Source organism: Sinocyclocheilus anshuiensis, unplaced genomic scaffold (genome assembly GCF_001515605.1).
Source record: "Sinocyclocheilus anshuiensis isolate Anshui unplaced genomic scaffold, SAMN03320099.WGS_v1.1 scaffold200, whole genome shotgun sequence".
Classification (NCBI taxonomy): domain Eukaryota; kingdom Metazoa; phylum Chordata; class Actinopteri; order Cypriniformes; family Cyprinidae; genus Sinocyclocheilus; species Sinocyclocheilus anshuiensis.
The window spans coordinates 638,941-646,161 of record NW_015558595.1 but is presented as its reverse complement, the minus strand read 5'-3'; the positions used below and the strand labels follow the sequence as shown (position 1 = coordinate 646,161).

The 7,221-nt window shown below is 35.5% G+C and overlaps 1 protein-coding gene across 7 annotated transcripts in view; it reads right to left on the bottom strand.

The window, feature by feature from the left end:
• The window catches only part of ppfia2 (PTPRF interacting protein alpha 2), a 184,336-nt gene extending 177,988 nt beyond the window's left edge, over nucleotides 1–6,348 (bottom strand). For 5 of the 7 annotated variants that reach the window (XM_016475772.1, XM_016475778.1, XM_016475775.1 and 2 more), the window contains exon 1: nucleotides 6,100–6,348. The gene's annotated coding sequence lies outside the window, so the exon portion shown is untranslated. Of the gene's footprint in view, nucleotides 1–6,010; nucleotides 6,048–6,099 lie in introns of those variants that run through there. The other 2 variants (XM_016475773.1, XM_016475774.1) reach the window with 2 other exon arrangements.
• Between the last annotated feature and the right edge of the window lie 873 nt (nucleotides 6,349–7,221).

Here is a 7,221-nt window from a genome sequence, read left to right as displayed (position 1 = left end):
TCACCTGCATCTTGGATGCCCTGGGGGTAAGCAGATAAACATCACATTTTCATTTTTGGGTGAACTATCCCCTTAAGACCTCACATAAGTTGGCTGCTACTTCAAAAATAAAATATGTTATTTTATGAAATGTAAACACTGAAACAATGAGAATAACTCAAAACTGAAACAAATACCACTGTTCTAACAAGCTGCTTTATTCAAATTTAAATAACTTAATTATTCAGGGGAACAATCACCCTTTTGAGCAAAGAACACAAGATGTGCATCCAGTTTAGACATTTACTGATTCAGCAAAAAGTCATAACAAATTATTAAATAAAAGAAAATAAATATTTTAGTAAAAATTAATATCATATAATATAAGTGTTAGAATATAATAAACATTTTCAATTTAATTTAATTTTCAATGTACTAATTTTTTTATTTTTTTAGTTATTTGCCAAGGCAACGTTTTTAATTTTTTAAGTTTTTCCATCTAATATATTTTATATTCAATTAAGAAATTCTTTTTAATAGTTTGTTAGCAATAACAACACTGGAAATACTGTGACTGGCTGATTATCTTGTCACCTACATAATGCACTCCTACCATGTTTGCAACTGTTCAGAAAATCCATGAGTGGTGGGAAAAGATGGACTAATTACAGAGTTAACAACTCACCTACTCGGAAATGGCCACTTTCACAAATTAAAAGAAACCTGAAATGACTTGAAATAATCTGTAAATGAGCCCTCAGGCATCTGGAAGCACCTTCTCATCTCTGTTGCAGTCTAACATGGAGATGGAGGTAGTAATTGGGATATTGATAGTTGATCAATACAAAACAAATCACCAACACTCCTCACCCTTGGTCCTTGGAACTTTCTGGTGAGAAAAACTATTTTTAATTAAAAATGAGTGTAAAATAGATAGTTGTCATGTTGACATGAATGTGCAACGACGGATATATTACTGTGTTATATCTGTAACATCCAGATATAACACAGAGAAGCGAGCATGGAGAGAGACAAAGGAACTGGAATAGAAGCGACGTCTCAATGCCATATGCCAATCAATAAATTATTCATGTGGGACAGAGTCTGGGACTCCCTCTCAATCACTGCACACACACACACACATACCCACAGACTTCTCTGCCTACAATGGGGAAAAAAGACAACACTGACACATTCAGTCACACTCAGAGTGTGACGCCAGACACAGACACCTGCTGTAGTACAAAGCAGCTACTCTCACAGCAGTCTGGATGTGCCCGTTTACACACCACCTCTGACGTCACTATTACACACTATCAGTGAGCACAACAGCTCCACAATGACAAAATGAGACAACTTTTAGGGTTTACTTACATCTACTAAAAAGAAGTGTTGTGTCTACATGGAATCACATATGACATAGACATACCCATGATTTATCAACTATAAATAGACAACTATTTATAGTCATACAGTAGCTATAATAATAGCACAACAGATTTTTTTATTCTTTGAATTTTATTTTTGATGTTTTTGATATAGCGAAAACTACTGATGAAATAAAAAAAAAAAAAATCCTGTTCTTTGTGTTTTTTAGTAAGCTGGCAAGTTAACATCTCAGCATAGTAAAGCAGCTGTTGCCCCAATGAGACTATAATAATATAATATGATTATAACATAATATATTATAACATAACATAACATAAAAGTTGTGAATGTGAGAGGAAAAAACAGCAAGATACAAGAAAAAAAAGTCATGTGAGATCAGGAAGCGCCTCCACATCACTTTAATTGGTTGATTATCCTGTCAATTACAAAAAGTCAGCCTATCATGTTTGCAACCATTTAGAAAGTCCACGAGTGTTTGTTTGTTTGTTTTTTCGAGTTAGCTAACGTTTTGAAAACTACCCTCTTAGCATTGTAGCTTAGCCAATTAGCATACTAGCTTAGCCTATACCTGTTTATGCAATGTTAAATCATATGTTACACACAATTATGTGTTTTTGTTTGATCAGGAATTACAAACGGCTACCCCATGGACAACAGGAAGACCCAGCTGTTTGACACAGGCGGCACAAGCAATAGCGGACCACTGGATGCAGCATGTGATATGACAAAATTGAGAAAATGTAACTTAATGCAAATGCATAGTGACTCGTTGGGAGTGAAGCACAGGAGCTCACATGATCTATTTGCTTTGAGGTGCTGTAATTGAGTTCATTTTACTGTTCTATACAGTATGTTTTCACTGTTTTATATCATTTGACTCTACAGCAATATTAAAAAAAAAAAAAAAATCCAGTTTCAATATTAGAACAATAAAAGTGTTTGTACAACCAATGGTAGGTTAGATGAGTGTCCAAAAAAGACATTCTTTTGAAAAGTTTTTTTTTTCCAATTCACATTGTTACATACATTTTTACAGAACTTTCTGAAATAGCACCCCTTACTTAACGACAATTACAAAAATGCCTTTTTTTTCAATAAATAGATAAATAATAAAAAGAAAATAAATAAATAGAAAATGTAACTATATATTTTTTTCTCTCTCTCTCTCTGTCTGTCTGTGTGTGTGTGTGTGTGACTAATATTTACAAATGAGACTTAGTGCCGGCATTTATGCCTTCACAGTGAGCATGGGAAAGACAAAATCAATGCTAAAAATGAAACAAAAAGCACTGACAAAATTCTCCTAATTGTCTGTCTCACTCTACTAGTCTCAGTGATTTTCTTTTAAAATATTTTGACATTTAATTGCATATTGCAGAGCAGAAATTGTAACATTTTGCTAATGTTGTGAACTCTCTGTAGCATCAAATCTCAATTTTTATCAACTTTGCAGAAAATGTCAGCTGCTGAAATTTATTAGCATATATTCCTTCATGCTCCAAATGAAAAAATATGAATGAACGTGGGGGTACCCAGATCGGGCTGAAAGGGCACTTTAGTGTCTGCGATTAAAGGGGCAGGGGCTCGATTCAACCAAACCCCCGCCACCCTGTGCAACTGAGCAACTGCATCTTAACTCTGTGATCTATATGAAGCTCCAGGAAGAAAGAAAAGGGAGAAAGAATGATGCAGCAGGACTGGAAGAGGGGAAGAGAAAAACCATTAAAGCATCTTAAGTGAATAAGACTCCCATCTATATTTCATAACACCAAACAGCCACTAACATCAGACATCAGCAGTAGGCTGGCAAGACTTCAAAACTTTAGCTGTGGAATGATCCAGAGTTCAACTTCTGCCTACTAGATACATAACAGTATTCAATGAACATGGACAACGGAAACCTATGTCCCATTTGGGCAATAATTGCTTTATGATGGTTTACTTTGGACTGATCCAACAAGGGCAGTAATAATTCTGTTTTTATATTGCTCAAGGGATCTATGGCTTTTTTCTAGTGTGACCTCAGAGTGGAATTATGCAACTTTTTGGTAGTAAAACAGGTTAAATAAAGGTGTTTAAATCCATTCTGCAGAATATATTTTGTTGATAAATCCCTTTATGATTGCTTAATGAGCAAACAAAGTCAAATAATCCAATAATGAACTGTACCAAGTTGAAAGCAGGGGAACAGTGATGGTCCAAGCGTGTGGGCTGGACTGAATAAATGAACAAAGGAATGTGGATTATTGACTGTTAACACATTGCAGCTCACATTTTAACAAAAGGTCAAGGGCACGGAATATTTCGAGGATATTTGGCATAACATCCTGCACTGAAATATAACGCAGATGGGCACAAACCCAAGATCACTGGCACAATTGGTACGAGAGTGCTGTACGATGTATTTTAAGCCCACATTTCAATCGGAGTATTGAGTGGAGCACAAGGTAATGCCCAGAGTAAAAGCCCCACTGATGACAACAAGAGCGATCATATTCCACACACTCTGTCTGAATGAATGGATGGCTTTGGGGGGAGGGAGCAAGAGAGAGAGGTAGAGATTGAGAGGAAAGGGAGGGCTGAGGTGAGGGAGTTCAATGAAATCAGTGGATTTTTGGAGTGATACAAGACAGGCCAAGAATAATGGAACTGCACCAGCCACGAAAATTATGATGCTGCATTTGACTACTCCAATTGGAGGGTCCAAAAGTCTGAGACCGCTATTGAAAAAGCTTCTATTTTGATTAATTTTTTTTATTAATGAAAATGCTGTCATTAATTATCTTATCAGCATATCATTTAAGAGAAATGTTAGTGCAACAAACTTAATTTTGAGAAAATGTGCATGAATTTTAAAATGTCCTAATATTTGGTTTGTCCTTGTAGCCTTTAATGACAATTTCAAGCTGTCTGAACTCCACAAGTTTATTCACATGGTCAATGTCTCACACTTACTTTCATTTGATTAGTGACTTGCATGATCTTAACCCTGATATATGATCTTAAACATTTAATTTATTTAAATTAATTACATTTGTACTAAAAACCATAATAAAATGTTAAATGTTGTTTCAGTGATCTGAAAAAAATCTAATTTATTTTACGCCATTACATTCATATAGTTTATAGTTTGTTTTTTTTTTACAAAAAAAAAATATTTTATTTTATTATATTTTTATTTTGATATTTAAATGTTTTGTTTATTTGTGGATTTAAATTACATTTTAAAACCCAAATTTTTAAGTGGTCTCAATCCAGACCCCACTGAATGTTCTTATACAATTATTTTGAATGATTCAATTAGATTTTAAATACCAGCTCTTCGAGAGTAGACTGTAATATTATATTTAGTTTATTTTTAGATTTTAAAAATGAATTTAAATCACATATTTTGAACAGTGTTCTCAGACTGGACTCCACTGTAATTTTTCACTGCCATAAACTATAACCAACCTGTACACATTCATTGGTGTGAAAAAGATCCCACCACACACCCCCTACCAAGGTCATACAAACCAGCTGTACATTTGATAAAATACAATGGAAACGGCTGAGGTAGCCTTTACACACCAGCACAGCCAACAGGGTCAGGGGGACACAGAGGCCGTCCTATTCTCAGCCTGTCTATCTACAGTAATTACCATTAGAGGCAAGAGCACCAGTGTGGCCACCACAATTCTCCATCAATATGACCCAGTCATGGCTGCCACGCTAAATGTTTAGTGATCTGCAAAGTAGCAAAAATGCCTAAATTGGAGGTTTGAAAGCAGATATACGTTTGGTTATACATATATCATTTTTTGGCCTTGAACTTATGACGTTTGGAAAATATTTTAAACTTTCTAAATGTACAGACAGTGACAAATTACTGTTGCCTGACAACAGTAAAAAACAGTAAAAAAAAATTTTGTATTATCATTTAAATTAATTGTGTGTGTGTAACATCACAAATAAACATGTCAATTAATTCTTCAAATTTAAATAAAAGTTTCATGCTGTAACAATTCAAACATGCTTTGTTTGACTGAACAGCCAACCATTAGTACATTAGAGCACCACGTTCACGTTCACACAGTCCTCCAGCACATGTGAATAAGGTCCATTACAGCCGGACCACAGGCGAGTGGGATATGCAGGGACAATTCCTGTGACATGCACTACACCTAGCAAGCCGGCATGTTATAGTGATCCCATCTCTTTCAAAACAGCCTATTCAGCTGCTGTGACTCTAATTGGAGAGAATCCTCAACCATTGTCTCGAGCGCATTATATCATGCCTGTCTTTGCCTTTGTTATAGTGATCCCATCTCTTTCAAAACAGCCTATTCAGCTGCTGTGACTCTAATTGGAGAGAATCCTCAACCACTGTCTCGAGCGCATTATATCATGCCTGTCTTTGCCTTTCTCTCTCTCCTCTCTCTTTCCTTTCTCTCTGTCAGTGTCTTCAATTGATCTGTGCACCTTTTCCCTGTATGAAATATGAAAGATTATCAACAGTTCCCAAGAATCTACATGCATTCATTCATTAATTCATTCAAGCATTCATTCATTCATTCACACATTCATTGATCTCTGTTACTACAGCAATACCTTTCACATCTGTTGGAAGTTTCCTTTCACTAAAGAGGCATTTCCCAATCACCTTGAGAATGGTGCACAAAGAATACTGCACTTCCACAAGTCAGACACAATGACTGTTGCATTGTATTGTGCATGCTGTCTTATACTCACTGTTCACTGTGCGATATCAATGACAGCTGCAATCTAAGCGCGAGCGCACAGCTGCTCCAATCATCCGATTCACTACAAGGAAGCTTCACTGGCCAAAATCAGCACTGGTCCGGCGAAACCCACATGAATATCCACCGCTGGCATCTTCAGAAACGCGATACTGTCCCGTATATCGATGACATTTTGATTTCCAGATATGTCCATTAGTAATAAAATGGCACGTTAAGGATTCAGCGGCGAGAGCAGCGGTGGTTGGTAGAGACCATTGTTCGAGAAAAGAGGGGGAGTTCGCTTCTGTCTTAAAGTTGCAGCTGTGCGATTTCCCAACAAATAGTATGCTCTCCATAGGTTTCTGTGTTTACACATGGAAATGATTTGTTTGTTTTATTTTTAAGCGAATAACATTTAGGAATAATTCAAATATTTAGGAAACGCAGTCTTCATTAGGTTACCCGACTCCACTAGAACATACCTGCATAAAAATATAAACATAAAAACGCTTAGGGCAAAAGTGAATGTTTCAGTGCGTGTTCGCATCAAATATTTACGGACAAGTCGGCAAATGTTAAAATGGTTTCGGTTCACAAACACAAAACTTTAGATTCTCGACCGCAGGGAACAAAATTATAGTCAATATTATACTATTAATACAATACAATACAATACAAATAGACACTATTGACAGAATTATTGGATAGATAGGTAGATAGATAGGTAGGTAGGTAGGTAGGTGCCACGAAAATTATGATGCTGCATTTGACTACTCCAATTGGAGGGTCCAAAAGTCTGAGACCGCTATTGAAAAAGCTTCTATTTTGATTAATTTTTTTTATTAATGAAAATGCTGTCATTAATTATCTTATCAGCATATCATTTAAGAGAAATGTTAGTGCAACAAACTTAATTTTGAGAAAATGTGCATGAATTTTAAAATGTCCTAATATTTGGTTTGTCCTTGTAGCCTTTAATGACAATTTCAAGCTGTCTGAACTCCACAAGTTTATTCACATGGTCAATGTCTCACACTTACTTTCATTTGATTAGTGACTTGCATGATCTTAACCCTGATATATGATCTTAAACATTTAATTTATTTAAATTAATTACATTTGTACTAAAAAC